The sequence below is a fragment of the Gorilla gorilla genome, chromosome 12 (assembly GCF_029281585.2).
Source record: "Gorilla gorilla gorilla isolate KB3781 chromosome 12, NHGRI_mGorGor1-v2.1_pri, whole genome shotgun sequence".
NCBI classification, from domain to species: domain Eukaryota; kingdom Metazoa; phylum Chordata; class Mammalia; order Primates; family Hominidae; genus Gorilla; species Gorilla gorilla.
The window spans coordinates 119,494,517-119,512,254 of record NC_073236.2 but is presented as its reverse complement, the minus strand read 5'-3'; positions in this window follow the sequence as shown (position 1 = coordinate 119,512,254).

The window sequence follows — 17,738 nt, the reverse complement described above, 5'->3', positions numbered from 1 at the left end:
GAGACAGGGTTTCACCATGTTGGCCAGGCTGGTCTCGAACTCGTGGCCTCAAGTGATCCGCCCCCCCCTCGGCCTCCCAAAGTGTTGGGATTACAGGCATGAGCCACCGTGCTCGACCTAGAGTGTTGCTTCTAGCAAGTGCAGTGAAGTAAGTAGCAGTCATCTTTAAAATATCAAGGATAGCTTTCCATTCTTCCTTTGAAATTTCAGAGTGACTCTCACTGGGAACATGGAGAGGCACTGACATCAGTGAAACTGTTTTCTGACCTTGGCATTAGCCCACAAACCCAACAATTGCTTGGCTTTTCTTTTTTCTCTTCTTTTCTTTTCCCTTCTTTCCTTCCTTCCTTCCCTCCTTCCTTCCTTTTTCTTTTTCTTTTTTTGGAGACAAGGTCTTGCCATATTGCCCAGGCTGTACTTAAACTCCTAAATTCAAGCGTCCACCTGTCTCAGCCTCCTGAGGAGCTGGGACTACAGGCATGCACCATTGTACCCAGCCATGATCTGGCTTTGTGCTAGAGCATAAGCTAGAGTTGAAGCCATCCACTTCTTATGGTCCCATGGGTTTTCCCACAGGCAAAAGGAAAGGATTAGGACAGCAGGAAATGAAAAAAGAAAAAGCACAAAGCTTTAATGACGGCATAAAAGTCTTGATCTGTTATCTTAGGAAAGCTGTTCAAGTCTAGGATGTCATCTGCTTCTGGAAGAAATTTTTCTATTAATAGCTTTATCTTAAAGTCTTCAACAGGTATACAGTTCTAAAAGTCTGAAGCGGTTCTTTTGAGTTGTGAGATGTGAACCCAAGTTTCAAAGCCCTGAAGTTTCACTAAAGTATGGGTGGTGGAAGAACTTGGTATGGTTCCTTTCAAGGGGGTTCAAGAGCGGTGTTCCTCTGATGTTGTTTTCAGAAGGCCCAGTCACCAGGTCCTAGATCATGAATGGTTTGATTGTCCTCAGTCAGTGGATCACAGAAAACTTCCTTTACCTAGGGAAGATACGCTTTGGCATAACGCGTTAAAGCCTTGCAGTATTTAGTCAAACTAAATGGAGAGTGGGAGATGCATGAAGTTCTATTATTAGGGGCATAGGCCTTCCAGTGACTATTTCTTTTTTTTTTTTTTTTTTTTTTTGAGACGGAGTCTCGCTCTGTCGCCCAGGCTGGAGTGCAGTGGTGCAATCTCGGCTCACTGCAAGCTCTGCCTCCCGGGTTCACGCCATTCTCCTGCCTCAGCCTCCCGAGTAGCTGGGACTACAGGCGCCCGCCACTGCGCCCGGCTAATTTTTTGTATTTTTAGTAGAGATGGGGTTTCACCGTGGTCTCGATCTCCTGACCTCGTGATCCGCCCACCTCGGCCTCCCAAAGTGCTGGGATTACAGGCGTGAGCCACCGCGCCCGGCCCCAGTGACTATTTCATAGGAGGTCAACTTATGGTTTCCAGTGGGAGTGGATCAGGTTGCCATTAAAGCTAATGGTAGTACATTTTGGCCAAGTGACTCAGTTAACTTTTCCAATTTCGGTTTTGAGATGCCATTTGTTCTTTTTTTTTTTTTTAGACGGAGTCTTGCTCTATCACCAGGCTGGAGTGCAGTAGTGCAAACTCTGCTCACTGCAACCTCTGCCTCTGGAGTTCAAGCAATTCTCCTGCCTCAGCCTCCCAAGTAGCTGGGATTACAGGTGTCTGCCACCACACCTGGCTAATTTTTGTATTTTTAGTAGAGACAGGGTTTCACCATGTTGGCCAGGATGGTCTTGATCTCCTGACCTTGTGATCCGCCTGCTTTGGCCTCCCAAAGTGCTGGGATTACAGGTGTGAGCCACTGCACCTGGCCTGCCATTTGTTCTTTCAATCTTTCCAGAAGACTGAGTGTGATAGACACAATGGTAGTGCCAATGTGTCTATAAAACCTTTTTAAACTGCATTATAACTTGCCCCATAAAGTGAGTTTACCTATCACTGGAGATTTCTCTAAGAATGCCTCATAAAGGAAACACATTTTCTAATAATTTATTAGCTGTTGCTACAGTATTGGCCTTCCTACGTAGAAAAGCCCCTAACCAACCAGGATCCACCCACTTCAGTGGCATAGCTTAAAGTGTGCTATGATAGTGCCTTTGAATGGCAACTGCACTCCAGCTTGGGAAACATAGCAAGACCCCATCTCTTAAAACAAAAAAAGAGTATCGTTTCACTTCTTTTAAATTTGTTGAGACTTGTTTTGTGAACTAACATGTGGTCCATCCTAGAAAATGTTTTCTATTCTCTTACCGAATTGGTTATGTTATTATTATATAGTGACCTAGTCTCTTTCTACAGTTTTTTTATTTAAAGTTTGTTTTTTTCTGATATAATTACTACTGGTTGCTTTTGACTTTTGTTTGCATGGAATATGTTTTTCCATTCCTTCACTTTCAATCTATATGTGTCTATGCAGGTAAACTGAGTTTTTTTGTAGGCAGCATATAGTTGGATCATGTAAAAAATCTATTCAGCCAGTCTATATCTTTTAAGTGGGGAATTTAATCCATTTACATTCAAGGTTGTTATTGATAGGTGAGGATTTATTCTTATCATTTTCTATATTGTTTTCTGATTGTTTTGTATATCCTTTGTTCCTTTCTTCCTCTTATTTTTATTGCAGTTTGGTGATTTTCTATAGTGGTAACAGTTGATTCTAACAGTTGACTCCTTTCTCTTTCTCATTTGTGCATCTCCTCTACCAGTGAGTTTTATACACTTTTGTGTGTTTTCATGATGGTAGATATCATTTTTTCATTTCCAGATGTAGGACTCATTTAAACATTTATTGTAGGGCCAGCATAGTGGTGATTAATTCCCTTAGTTTTTGCTTTTTTGGGAGAAACTTTATTTCTTCCTCATTTCTGCAGGATAGCTTTGCTGGGTATAGTATTCTTGGTTGGCAATTTTTTTTTTTTTTCTACCAGAAAAGAAACCATATCATCCCATTCTCTCCTGGACTACAAGGTTGTCTGCAGAGAAATCTGCTTCAGTCTTGTATATGATGACACTTTTCTCTTACTGTTTTTAGAATTCTTTTGTCTTTGACTTAAGATAGTTTGACTACAATGTACCTTAGAGGGGATCTTTTTGAGTTGAATCTATTTGGGGACCTTTGAGCTTCTTGGGTCTGGATGTTCATATTTGTTCCCAGACTTGGGAAGTTTTCAGCTATTATTTAATTAAACAAATTTTCTACACCTTTTATCTTCTCCTTCTGGTATTCTCATAAAATGCATATTTGTTCACTTAATGCTATCATATAAGTCTTGTAGGTTTTCTACATTCTTTTTCATTTTAACTTCTTTTTCTGGATAATTTCAAATGACCTATCTTCAAGTTAAGGGATTCTTTCTTCTGCTTGATCAAGTCTGCTGTTGAAACACTCTATTGTATTTTTTTATTTCACTCATTGAATTCTTTAGCTGCAAGATTTCTGTTTGGTTCTTTTTTACGATTTTCATCTCTTTTTTGAGTTTCTCATGTGTATTGTGAATTGTTTTCCTAATTTCATCGAATCATCTATATTTTCTTGTATCTCATTGAGTTTCCTAAAGATCATTATTTTGGATTCTTTTATTCCAACAGTTTGTTGATTTCCTTTTCATTGGGGTCTGTTGGTAGATTGTTATGTTACTTTAGCGGTGTCATATTTCTGTATCCTTTCATGATTCTTTTGTCCTTACATTGACGTCTGTGCATCTGGTGGAAAAATCAGCTCTTCCAAACTTCCTAGTGTGGCTTTTGTAGAGAAGGACTTTCACTTGCAGTTTTGGGTTTTAGTGTGCCAGTTGGGAAAGGTGTGGTGACTCTAGTTCTAGATAGGTGCAGTGGTTTAGCTTCTGTGGAGTTTCTTCAGCTGCATTCTATGACAGCAATAGCTGTGGGTACCTTAGTAGCCTGTGCTGTAGAAGTTTGTGGCAGCAGCAGTGTAGGTTGTGAATGTCCTTGGTGTCAAGGGCTTTTAGGGTCCTCCTAGTCTCATTTTCTCCACAATGGAGAGACTTAGCTGAGGAGATCACTCTTAGTATCAGGTCTGACATAGTCTACAGGCAGGTGCAGAGGCACTGGGTTCTAGGTGCATGTGTTCCGAGTGGCTGTAGGGTCAGGTACTAGGCTCAGGGTCTCACAAACCTATTGTAGCACCCAGGTCTTGGGGTGCAGGTTTGTTTTCTGAGGCAGAGTTGGATGTAGATTGCCTATAGTGTCAGGATATCTGACTTTCAGTAACTCCCTGGCAGCTCAGGTCCAGGCGGGCAAGTTATGCCTGTGATTCTACCCCTGGGGGGAAGGGCATAGCACCGGCCTGACTCCAGGGAAGAAGAGTTGCTCTGGCGGTATGGGCCTGGGGAGTAGAGTAGAGCTGCAATTCAGGAACCAGAGTCAATGAGCTCAGTGACAACTCAGGTTCCAGAGGATGAAGCACCATGTGGTAGTGACTCTAGACCCTAGGATGGTGGGGCTTGGCAGTATCCCAGACTCTGTAGGCCAGGGGCAACGGCAGCAAGGGCTCCAGAATGGTAAAGCACATCTGTCATTTGGGCTCTGGAGGGGCAGGGAGCAACACAGAGATGACTCCACTCCTCAGGGAAAGGACTGTCTCAGCAGCTCAGGCTCTAAGGAGCTAGTCTCACTGCAGGAAAACAGGCTACTAAAGTTGTTTGGCCTGTAGAATAGGGTGTCTCTGCTCAGCCACTGATCTGTTTCCCTGGGATGTAGGGTACCACATCAGCTCAACCCTGGGATATGCAGCTGTTCAGCTTGACCAAGGCACATATTCTCCAGGGGACTATGTGTCATTTCAGCTCAAGCCTGGGGTGATGGGAGCATAACGGTTCTGGGAAGCCTAGGCACTGTTTCCCTGAGATGCAGGGCATCACTTCAGCTTAGGTACTGGGGTGTGTGACCCCTCCAGGTGGCTGGGGCACCATTTCCTGGGATGTGGGACACTGCTTTAACTTAGGCACTGGGGAGATGTGACTTCTTTATGTGGCCCAGCTACTGTTTTCCCAGGAGGAAGGTTACTGCTTCAATTCTGGCCCAAGGGGCTGGAGGGAGGGGTAGGTGGAACAGCTGCATTTCTGCTTAGCTTCCTTGGGAAGAGTATAACAGCTGCTTGCAGCTCAGCATGGGGCTGTTGGGTCAGTGGCCAGGGATAGTTCATTGTCAGCTTAGCCTCAGGGATAAAGGGAAGCCATGGCTACTACTTACTCCTGCAGCATAATACTCCAGCTTTAGTCCCAGCTCCTAGATGACATAGTGCAGTAGCTGCATGGGCCACACGGGGGCGAGCACAGTATCAACTCCTCTGGGAGGAAGCACAGCTATGTGAACTCCAGGCAGCTCCTTGAGCTGGGCTTAGTGCCTGTGATGAATGCAAGGAACTCCAGTGGTGAGGTTTGTAGGTGTCAAAGGTGGTGATGAGGGTTGCTGGGATCGTCATGCTTAACTCCTCACCATAGAAAGAAGTTCCTCCTGGTTTTCAGCTGACCCCAGCTGGGAGATGCAGTGGTGGAGGCTTGGCATTTCCTTCCATTTTTTTTTTTTTTGAGACAGAGTCTCGCTCTGTCGCCCAGGCTGGAGTGCAGTGGCGTGATCTCCGCTCACTGCAGGCTCCGCCTCCTGGGTTCACGCCATTCTCCTGCCTCAGCCTCCCAAGTAGCTGGGACCACAGGCGCCCGCCACCACGCCCGGCTGATTTTTTGTATTTTTAGTAGGGACGGGGTTTCACCATGTTAGCCAGGATGGTCTCGATCTCCTGAGCTCGTGATCAGCCTCCCAAAGTGCTGGGATTACAGGCATGAGCCACTGCACCCGGCCTCCTTCCATCCTTTGTGTGTCTATCTCAAGTTTCTGAGCTCACTGGGGTTTCTGTTACTCCTCTGATGCACTCCAGCACGCTCTCTCAGTTGTTTTCACTAACATGTAGTTGTTTATTCGTTGTTCTGGCCGTCTTCACGAAGGGGACCAGTGCTAGGGTATATTAGTCAGCCATCTTGCTCTGGACTCTGGTTTTTCAGCTGGTAGGATCGTAGAATTACCAGCACTGGTACGTACAATTGTCTAAGTCCTTGTTTAATTAAATCTTCCACAATTGGTGAGAGCCCTTGAAATGCTTTGGGTTTTAGCGACTATGGGAGTAATTTAGGCAAAGGTTTAGAATAATCTTTTGGATTTTTGTAGGTTCCACATTTTCAATCCTTCCTGTATCAGTTGAGGAAGAGGCCCATAAACATTCAGGTATTTTAGAAACATCAGGGGCATTACAGTCCTGATTTTTAATCTTATCAATTTCTGCACATAGAGAGCATAACAATTCTGGTGCAGAAGAGTCAGGAAACTCTAAGATTATTTCTCTTTCTGAGAAGAATATATACATGCTTTTAGCTTTGGAGAATGTTCCATGTGCTGATGAATAGAATGTATATTCTGCAGTTGTTGGGTAGAATGTTCTGTAAATATCTGTTAAGTCCATTTGTTGTAGGGTATAGTATAAGTCCATTGTTTCTTTGTTGACTTTCTGTCTTGATGACCTGTCTAGTGCTGTCAGTGGAGTATTAAAGTCCCTCACTATTGTGTTGCTGTATATCTCATTTCTTAGGTCTAGTAGTAATTGTTTTATAAATTTGGGAACTTTAGTGTTTGGTGCATGTATATTTAGAATTGTGATATTTTCCTATTGGACTAGTCCTGTTATCATTATATAATGTTCCTCTTTGTCTTTTTTAACCGCTGTTGCTTTAAAGTTTCTTTTGTCTGATATAAGAATAGCTACTCCTGCTCGCTTTTGGGGTCCATTTGCATGGAGTATCTTTTCCCACTCCTTTACCTTAAGTTTATGTGAGTCTTTACGTGCTAGGTGAGTCTCCCAAAGACAGCAGAAACTTGGTTGGTAAATTCTTATCCATTCTACCATTCTGTATCTTTTAAGTGGAGCATTTAGGCTGTTTACATTCAATGTTAGCATTGGGATGTGAGGTACTATTCTATTCATTGTGCTGTTCGTTGCCTGAATACTTTGGTTTTTTTTCATTGTTATTGTTTCACTATTATTGTTATATAGGTCTGTGAGATTTATGCTTTAAGGAGGTTCTATTTACGCTTTAAGGAGGTTCTATTTATGCTTTAAGGAGGTTCTATCTTAAAGATTTATGCTTTAAGGAGGTGTTTTGAGGATTTGTTTCAAGATTTAGAGCTCCTTTTAGCAGTTCTTGCAGTGCTGGCTTGATAGTGGCTAATTTCCTCAGCATTTGTTTATCTGGAAAAGACTGTATCTTTCCTTCATTTATGTAGCTTATTTTCACTGTATATAAAATTCTTGGCTGATAATTGTTTTGTTTAAGGAAGCTAAAAATAGGACCCCAATCCCTTCTAGCTTGTAGGGTTTCTGCTGAGAAATCTGCTATTTATCTGATAGGTTTTCCTTTATAGGTTACCTGATGCTTTTGCCTCATAGCTCTTAAGATTCTTTCCTTCATATTGACTTTAGATAACCTGATGACTATGTGCCTAGGCAATGATATATATTTTTTTCTTTTTTTGTAGACAGAGTTTTGCTCTTTCACCCAGGTTGGAATGCAGTGGTGCGATCTTGGCTCACTGCAACCTCTGCTCCCTGGGTTCAAGCAATTCTCCTGCCTCAGCCTCCCAAGTAGCTGGGATTATAGGTGCCCGCCATCATGCCCAGCTAATTTTTGTATTTTTAGTAGAGATGGAGTTTCATCATGTTGGCCAAGCTGGTCTTGAACTCCTCACCTCAGGTGATCCACCCGCCTCGGCCTCCCAAAGTGCTAGGATTACAGGCATGAGCCACTGCGCCTGGCCTAGTGATGATCTTTTTGTGATGAATTTCCCAGGTGTTCTTTGAGCTTCTTGTATTTGGGTGTCTAGATCTCTAGCAAGGCCGGGGGAGTTTTCCTTGATTATTCCTTCAGATATGTTTTCCAAACTTTTAGATTTTTCTTCTTCCTTGGGAACACCAAGGAATTATTCTTAGGTTTGGGCATTTAACATAGTCCCAAACTTCTTGGAGGCTTTGTTCATTTTTTAAAATTCTTTTTTTTTTTTTTTTTGTATTTGATGGATTGGGTTAATTTGAAAGCCTTGTCTTTGAGCTCTGAAGTTCTTTCTTCTGCTTGCTCAGTTCTATTGCTGAGACTTTCTAGTGTATTTTGCATTTTTCTAAGTGTGTCATTGATTTTCAGAAGTTGTGATTGTTTTTTATTTATGCTATCTATTTCATTGAAGAATTTTTATTTTATATCCTGCATCATATTTTTGATTTCTTTAAGTTGGACTTCACCTTTCTTTGGTGCCTTCTTGATTAGCTTAATAATCAACATTCTGAATTCTTTTTCTGGCAATTCAGATATTTCATCTTGGTTTGGATCCATTGCTGGTGAGCTGGTTTGATCTTTTGTGGGTGCTAAAGAACCTTGTTTTTCATATTACCAGAATTGTTTTTCTGGTTCCTTTTCATTTGGGTTGACTATGTCGGAGGGAAGATCTGGGACTCAAGGCCTGCTGTTCAGATTCTTTTGTCCCATGGGATGCCCCCTTGATGCAGTGTTCTCCCCCTTCCCCTAGGAATGAGGCTTCCTGAGGGCTGAACTGCAGTGATTGCTTTTGCTCTTCTGGTTCTAGCCACCCAGTGGAGCTACCGGGCTCTGGGCTGGCACTGGGGAGTGTCTGCAGAGTCCTGTGATGTGATCCTGTCTCAGCCATAGATACCAGCACCTGCTCCAGTGGAGGCAGCAGGGCAGTGACGTGGACTCTGTGTAGGTTGTTTGTTGTGTTTTTCTCTAGTGCACTGGTTTTGTGTTGGTTGGCCAGGAGGTGGGGCTTTCTTTTTTCTTTTTTTTTTTTTTTGTGAGAGGGAGTCTCAGTCTGTCGCCCAGGCTGGAGTGCAGTGGCGGGATCTCGGCTCACTACGAGCTCCGCCTCCCGGGTTCACGCCATTCTGTTGCCTCAGCCTCCTGAGTAGCTGGGACTACAGGCGCCCGCCACTACGCCTGGCTAATTTTTTGTATTTTTAGTAGAGACGGGGTTTCACCGTGTTAGCCGGGATGGTCTCAATCTCCTGACCTCGTGATCTGCCCGCCTCGGCCTCCCGAGGTGGGGCTTTCAAGAGCACATCAGCTGCAATCGTATAGGGAGGATGTAAACTTGCCCTAGAGACACCTGGTTAAATATGCAGGTTTCTCAGGCAGTGGGCAGGGCCATAGAGCTCCCAAAGAGATTATGATCTTTGTCTTCTGCTACCAGCTGGGTGGAGAAAGACCACGAGGTGGGGGCAGGGATAGGCATGTCTGAGCTCAGACTCTCCTTGGGTGGGGCATGCTGTGGCTGTTGTGGGAGATGGGGGTGTGGTTCCCAGTCCAATGGATTTGTATTCCCATGGGGAGCATGTCTGCCTCTCCTGAGTCATACTGGTCGCCAGGGAAGTGGGGGTAAGCCAGCAATCACAGACCTCACCCCACTCCCATGTAGCCTGCAGTCCTAAAGGCTGGTCTCACTCCCACTGTGGCCTCCCAACAGCATGGAGTCTATTAACAGACAGGTGGTGACCAGGGCTGAGAACTTGCCCTAGACCACCAGCTTCCCCATTGAGAAAGCAAGCAGACTCACAGTTTTCCGGCATCTCAGGGGCCCCGCAGCAGTGATCTAGTTCCTTCAAAGGGTCTGTGGATTCTCTGAGCTTTTCTGGTATGGTCCTGCAGTAGTTCTTGGAGAAAAAGTTCACGAGGTGAGTCTCCTCTGAGCCGGAGCTGCAAGCTAGTCCTGCCTTCTATCCGCCATCTTGCCCGCATTCTTTTAGCTTTGAAAGTAAGTCTTGCCCTAGCAAGTTTACTGGAGTAGTATCCCACAGTACAAAAGTATGTTTTTTCTGAAAATGGCCCCAAAGTCCATTGAACGAGTTCAAACATAGGAACCTCTTGAACTTCATTCAAAACCCCCACCAAAAAACATAACGTTTTTACTCTCAGCGATTTGTTAATCTATTAAAGTGGCTTTATGGTAGATAGGAGGCTTTGGTATCCACCAGGATTGTACAAGATTTCCTTTATTCTAACTCTTGTTTCTCTGTGTTTATTTAGAGGTGTTATGGGCAGCACTTTATCAGGGGACTCTCTTAGAGTCTGGTCAAGTATCACGAGAGCTAAAATCTCTTGGGCTTTCTCTAGCCTAAAGGAAAGAGGCTTATTGGTGGACTGACAGAAAAATGGAGAATTTCTTTTCCAGTGTCTCTTTTCTAGTCATTTGCAATAAAGGCAGATACTTTGGGACCTCTTGTTTTAGGACCTCTTGGTTGAAAAAACTTCACAGGTTGCAGCTTTTTGAAGGTTGAAGGGACATAGGCTTGTTAATCTTTGGGTTTTTTCTTCCTGTAGAGCCCTTTCAAAATGTTCAGCTACAGCCACCAATTCAGTCATATCTGTCACTTCCCATCTAGGTTTATTTTTTTTAATTAAACTGCTAAGTTCAGGACAAAATCTGCTTATAAATAGAACAGTTTATGCCGTTTCAGTCTCTGCAGGAAATGCTCCTTGCCATATGTTGAGCCCAGAATGTTTCTGAAATAGTGTTTCTAAGTGAGTTCTATAATCTGAAACTGGTTCATCTTTTTTTTTTCTTGTCTGCAGGATTGCATCATGGACCAATCAATTTTTGGTGAATGTGATTGGTCCATCATGCAAACCAGCAGACAAAAATGTGTGAAAAATCTTAGAAATTGAATCTAGAAGGGGTTCAGCATTTTTTCATGCTCCTTTTGGCCCTTCCCATGAGGAGGTCTTGGAGGGGTCTTTAATATCCTCCTCATGTGTGTTCCATTCTGTTGCTGGCATCCATTTGCCAGGTCCCAATATCATGTGAATAAATTGGTAAAGGTCAAGGAGTCCTGGATCCTCCATTCCTAGGAAGATTCTAAATTCCTCAGTAAATTTTTGAGGGTTTCCCCTTGCATCAGGGAAGTCTTTTACAATGGCTCTAAGCTCAATTTTAGATCATGGAGTTAAAGTGGTTACAGCAGGAAGGCCTGGCTGATCGGAGGTCTTACTTTGTAAAGACATCTGTTTGCCTTCTCTTTTGTCAATATTCTTCAGGGTGAAAGGGTAATTTAGCAAGGTTAGTGGACTCAGAATATTTAGTTGGGGATGGATAAAGAGAATAAACAGTTGTGGTTAGTTCAGTAAGAACATAGTCCTTATTTTTTTTCAAAGTATCTTACCAGTGGAAAGTTTAAAAATTAATTTATTATAGGCCGGGAGTGGTGGCTCACGCCTGTAATCCCAACAATTTGGGAGGCTGAGGCAGGTGGATCACCTGAGGTCGGGAGTTTGAGACCAGCCTGACCAACATGGTGAAACCCCATCTCTACTAAAAATATAAAATTAGCCAGGCATGGTGGCATGCACCTGTAATCCCAGCCCACTAGGGAGGCTGAGGCAGGAGAATTGCTTGAACCCGGAAGGCAGAGGTTGTGGTGAACTGAGATCGTGCCATTGCACTCCATCCAACCTGGGCAACAAAAGCAAAACTCCATCTCAAAAAAACAACAACAAAAATAATTTATTATAATTTATTGTTATTACTATTTATGATTATTTTGAGACAGGATCTCACTCTGTTGCTCAGACTGGAGTGTAGTGGTGCAATCTTGGCTCACTGAAGCCTCAACCTCCTGGGCTCAAGCAATCTTCCCACCTCAGCCTCCCAAGTAGCTAGGACTACAGGTGTAAACCACTACACCTGGCTAATTTTGTCTATGTTTTTGTAGAGATGAGGTCTCACTATGTTGCCCATGCTGGTCTCGAACTCCTGGACTCAAGCAATTTTCCCACCTTGACCTTCCAAAGTGCTGGGATTACAGACATGAGCCACTGTGCTCGGCCTTAGTTCTCTTTTATGATGTCCTTAGTCTGTTGTTTAAGATTTTCACTTGCTTTTTGCAAAGAATCTTTTACGGATGCAGTTTTTGATTTGTTTAGTCTTTTAGATCTTCCCATACTAATTAAAGGATACATACTATTGTTTTTATGTGGGATTCTGATTCCTTTTTTCTCATATGACTTGCAAATAAATAATTTTAACCAAATTAAAACTTCCCCACTATCTTTTCTAAGTTGTCTCAGTGAGGTTAACCCATTTTTTCTGAAAATGCACATGTTCTGGGCCCATAATTTTATACATAAAAGTAGCTGGAGTCCCAGAATGTGGAGTCCCAGGCTCTTTGAATTGAGATGAACTCATTACCAAAAAGGTACCCACCTGAGGCCCTCAGCCTCTAACTGAATCTAATCCGGTTGATTATTGAATCCAATCCAATCCCAAACCCAGCCCAGTCCAAAGATTGCTCAAACAAACTTGGAGAGCTGAGAACACAAATTCTTGGATCTTGGAATCTGAGAGAAAATTCAGCCACGACCTCCAGTTACAAACAAGAAATCAGTGGGCACAGCTGGCTTTGCAGGTATCTGGTCTGGTTCCCTGGTGTTCCTGGGGGTTGCTGAAGTTTTACTCTGTATTCTCACTTCTGACACCAAATCTGTTAAAAGAAAAACTTTAGACATATTAAATTTAACAGAGTTTAATTGAAAAAAAAAAAAAGAAAAAAAACAACCAAAATGATTTCTGAATTTGATAGCCCCCAGAATCAGAATAGATTCAGAGACTCCAGGGCTGCTACATGGTCAGATAAGATTTATGGACAGAAAAAGGAAGGTGACATACAGGAATTGTGAGCTACAGAAACAGCTGGGTTAGTTACAGCTCAGCGTTTTCCTCATTGGTACAAGGTCTGAACAGCTGGCTGCCTGCGACTGGCTGAGACTCAGCCATTGTTACAGAAGCATACTGCTGAGTTGAGTTTTCAGTTTGTTTAGGTACTAAGTTAGCTTGTTGTTCCTAAGTAAGAACTCAAGTACGTGAGTACAGAGGCTTTCTCAGGCCAAATTTAGTTTGATTTAACAGAAGTGAGGAGCAACCAGCCTCATTCTCACTGTGGCTGGGTGTGGGCATGTCCTGGGCCCTCCTACAGCTCTAGGAATTGCCTGAGAGACAGACGAAGTGGACAAAGTCGCTGACAGACCTGAGTTACTGCCTTGGTCCTGGTGACCCTGCTCCAGGCAGTCCATCTCTCTCTGCAATCCCGGCACCACTCCCGGTGGTTCATTATTGCCCAGAGGGGCCTCTGGAGTGCAAGCCTCAAACAGGGAGACAGACCTGGGAAGACTCCATGAGGCTCCACAGCAACCAGCCAGTTCTAAAGTCAGCGTCCCTGGCTTCCAGCTCCAACACTGGACATTCCCCCGTGGCTCCCCTGCCTGGGAATCTGGTGGAGGCTGATTGGGCAGCCCAGGGGATGCCGGTGGGGTGCGGGGAGGAAAGGCTGCAAGGGCAGCTTGGCTGGATCATGGAGGCCTGGGTGAGGCATTCGGACTTACTCTAAGGGCAAGAGAGCGAGAGACTGCAGCTTGGAGAGGACAGCGGTGCTTTGGAAGATGAATCTGGCTCGTTGTGCTGTAAGAAAAGGAGGGAGGAGAGTAGCTTTCTAGGTGACCTGGGGCTGTGACAGTAGGTATGAGGGAAGTGAGGGGTCTGAGACAAGCAGTGAGGGTGCACTGCCCAGCCTTCCTGCTTGTGGGTGAGGAGCTGTCAGTGAGGATTCTAAGGGTGTGACCCTTGATGATGAGGTGAATGTGTTATGTCTCACAGGAACAGGGCAGATGGGAGGAGGAGTGGGCTTACAGCAAAGAGAAGCGTTTTATTTTATTCAGCTTGGAAGGCCGTGAGACTTCTCTGTGGCGATAGGTGAGTTTGCCAAATCTGGAGCTCGAGAACCAAGTCAAGGCTGTAGCTGCATATTTAGGAGTAAAGGTAGAAACTGAAGTAATGGGAGGGAGTAAGAGTGTTGAAGATGGAAGTTTTTGATGCCAGAAATAAGCTGTTTAAGGAAATGACCAATCTCCTAGAAATCTCCAAGGCCTGTGTTAAAACCATCCCTTATCCCTGCAAAGATACCATATGCACGTACCTCTAACATTGCCTGGTTTATGTCATGTGCACCTAACCATTGCCCTAGCAGGTGGGCCTCTGTACAAAGGGAAGTAAATATTTGCTCCTGTAGAACCTCTGGTTTTGGATAATATAAATATTAACTTTGGCCAGGCACAGTGGCTCGCACCTGTAATCCCAGCACTTTGGGAGGCCGAGGCGGTGGGGATCACCTGAGGTCGGAAGTTCGAGACCAGCCTGGCCAATATGGTGAAACCCCGTCTCTACTAAAAATACAAAAAATTAGCAGGGCGTGGTGGCAGGTGCCTGTAATCCCAGGTGCCTGGGAGACTGAGGCAGGAGAATCACTTGAACCCAGGAGGGGGAGGTTGCAGTGAGCCAAGATGGTGCTACTGTACTCCAGCCTGGGCGTGGCAGAGCAAGACTCCATCTCAAAAATAAATAAGTAAATAGATATTAACTTTCTAGTATTTCGGGCACATCTGCTTGTAATGCCCCTGAGGTGACTATGGTAGCAGTCTGTCCCAAGCTTCTTGGCAATGCCAGTGGCTGGCAATGTGTCACATGCCTGGAATGACCAGAGAATAAGTGTCTGATGGTCTGCTTGGTAGTCACTGGAAGCCACCCCCATGAGGTGGTGACAAAAGAGGACTTTGGAAGGCTCTGACAGTGCATTGGAGCTCGGGCTTCTTGGTTTTTTTTTTTTTTTTTTTTTTGAGATGGAGTTTTGCTTTTGTTGTCCAGGCTGGAATGCAATGGCGTGATCTCAGTTCACTGCAACCTCTGCCTCCCAGATTCAAGCGATTCTCCTGTCTCAGCCTCCTAAGTTGCTGGGATGTGCCAACATGCCTGGCTAATTTTATATTTTTAGTGGAGATGGGGTTTCTCCATGTTGGTCAGGCTGATCTCGAACTCCCGACCTCAGGTGATCTGCCTGCCTTGGCCTCCCAAAGTGCTGGGATTACAGGTGTGAACCACCGTGTCTGGCCTGCTTCTTGAGTGTTTTTGTTGTAAGTTTTAATCCCTACAGTGAAAAAGAACAGCTCCCTCTTGTTGGAGTGGCAGGGGTTGGCAATGCTCCCTTGCCTTTAGAGCAGAAATCCATCCGCATGAGCTGGAGGCAGTGAAAGGTCAACCCCCAAGTCCATGGGTAGTCCCTTGGCAGCTGGGCGGAAACCAGCGAGGAGGCTGATATTTTGGAATGGCCAACAGCTCTATGGGTCCCAGGAAGATGAGCTAATTTGCTCACAGCGGGGCCACCAGGTCTTCTGCTTGCCTCGGTGGCTTCAGATGCTCTTTGAGCAGGCTGTGGCTCCCAGAGCTGAATAGGAGTGTAGGACTGACTCCCTTGGATGGACTCACAGAGACTGAAGTGCAAGCCAGGTGCCATATGACGAATTCCCAGAGAAGTGGAGCTGCCCGAGGGAGGGCACACGCGCTCGGCCTCAGCGGCATTAGTATGCCTTGATGGGCTCCTCAGCTGTCCGTTTCTGTCCATAACCTGGACGTCAGTGTGGCTCCTCTCCCCCACCTCCCTTTCTCCCTCCCTTCCTCCTTCCCTCACTTATCCCCCTCTCCCATCTCTCCATCCATCCTCCCCCTCCACCATCCCCAGGCCCAGTGGTGGGTGACAGCTCACAGCCTGGGTCCTCCGTATCCATGCTGTGTTCTTTGTGCCCCGCCCTCCATCCGGGAGCAGCACTAGAAGGAAGGTCCTCAGCTCTTAAGGGACATTCCTGTCCTGGAGCCAAGGCCAGCACTGGCAGGGGTCCATGAACCTTGGCTGACTAGTCCTGTGGTCAGTCTTACCCTGTGGAGGCACAGAGCCAGAGGCCCTTGCTTCTGACTGGCTGCATTCCCATTGCACGTGTGGGAATTGGGAAAGGCCGGGGACCTGCTCAGGCTCGCCTGGATGGCACTTCCCCAGCTCTCTGATGGGTTGTGGGGACACGGCACTTCTGGTCCAGGGAAGTGGGGCCTGGCCCAGGACTTCCCACATCTGGGGCACAATGCTCCCATCCCACACTGGAGAATCAAGAGTGCACTGCACGGAGGAATTTTTAAAGAATTTTCCTAATATGGGAGTGAGACCTTGATCCATGATGGCTCCCAGATACTCAGAGGATAGAGCCAGCCCCTTGCTGTCAGCACCAACTTCCATCCTTAGAGCTGCCGCCTCTCCTAACCCCCCACTCAGAGTCCCGGCCCTGAGTCTGGCTTCCCAGGGCTGGGAGCCACGATGAGCTCTGAAAACACCATCAGTGCTGGGAACTCAGAGGAGGTTTTGGGTGCTTTAGTTCCATGCATCTGCACCAGAGCTCCCTGGGCCCAGGCCCCACCTGATGGGCCCCATTCTCCCACAACATGGGGTCTTGGTTCTGAACCTGCCCTGGGGCTGGCCCCTGCCCCTAGCTGCCTCTTTCTGGTCCCCAGCCCTGCACAGGAAGGCCATCTGCATACCCGACCTTACCTGTCATCCATCGGGAAGCTTTCTGATGCTACATGCTCACTGGTTTAAACTGTTGCTCCCCCCACAGCAGGCATCTCAGCCTCCAGCTGTTTGTCAGCTGCTTCACATGGCTTCCAGCTGCTGAGGCTGAAGAAAGCTGGAGGCTTCAGTGGATGCTTCTGTGGCAAAAAGCTTGCTGGGGAGAAGCAAGCAAACACGAAAGAGCAAGTCCCTTCTCTCCTCCTGACCTCAGTCTCCTAGTGCCCCCTATTGGAAGAACCTGCCAGAACCAGCTGACCTGGGGACATGTAATTTGCACAGATCAAGCCCCAGTAGCGCCAACCTGACAAGTGGAGATCTGGAGCCGAGACTGAATAGCCAATGGACAGCACAACGCCCTGCCCTCCTTTCCTTGCTTGGCAAGCTCTTGCCTCTGCTCCAGGCCTCAGCTCAGGTGTCATTTCTTCCAGGCAGCTCTCTCTGGACCAGTTGTCCCACTGTGGCTTCCCACAGAGACCTACACACGCTTCTATCCAGCACAGGATAGAAATGATCTCTTCATGCCTCTATCTCCCTTACTTGGCAATGAGCTTCTGGAGAAAAAGTGACTTTGTCTGTCAAGTTTTGTAATTCTCAGGGCTTACTGCATAGCTCTGTACATCTTTGTTGAGCCATAGCTCCTGCAGTTGTCAGCTCTCCCTGGAAGAAGGTTGAGGAGTAGGTGGAGCAGGATGGTTTTTCTTCAGGCTGTCTCTCATCCTGGGATTCCCAGGCACTGCCCCTTTATTCTCCGACAATAATAATGATTAACATTTGTTGAACCCCTGGCCGGCACCAGGCACAATTGTTCATACTTCCCATGTATCAACTCATTTAATTTTCACAGACTTATGAACTGAGGTGCAGAGAAGTTAAGCGACTTGCCCAACGTTACACAGTGAGAAATGGCAGAACCAGAACTTGAATCCAGGTAATCTGGGTTCCAGAGCCTGTGCCCTTAGCCCCTATGTTATTTTGTCCAAGGAGAATAGGAATCAGGAAAATGTGGCAAACTTATAATGCTGATGCCAACAATCAAAATAAGAAGATTCATGAAATATTACCTTGACAATGGATGTCTTCCCAGCACATTCCCCCTCTCTAGGGAATAATACCTCTCTTATTTTGGGAAAACCCAGCTTCCCAGCTCTCCAATATGGACTTCCAGAAGAAGCTGCATAAGATAGTGTCTCACAGCCATGGGTGGACATGTGACA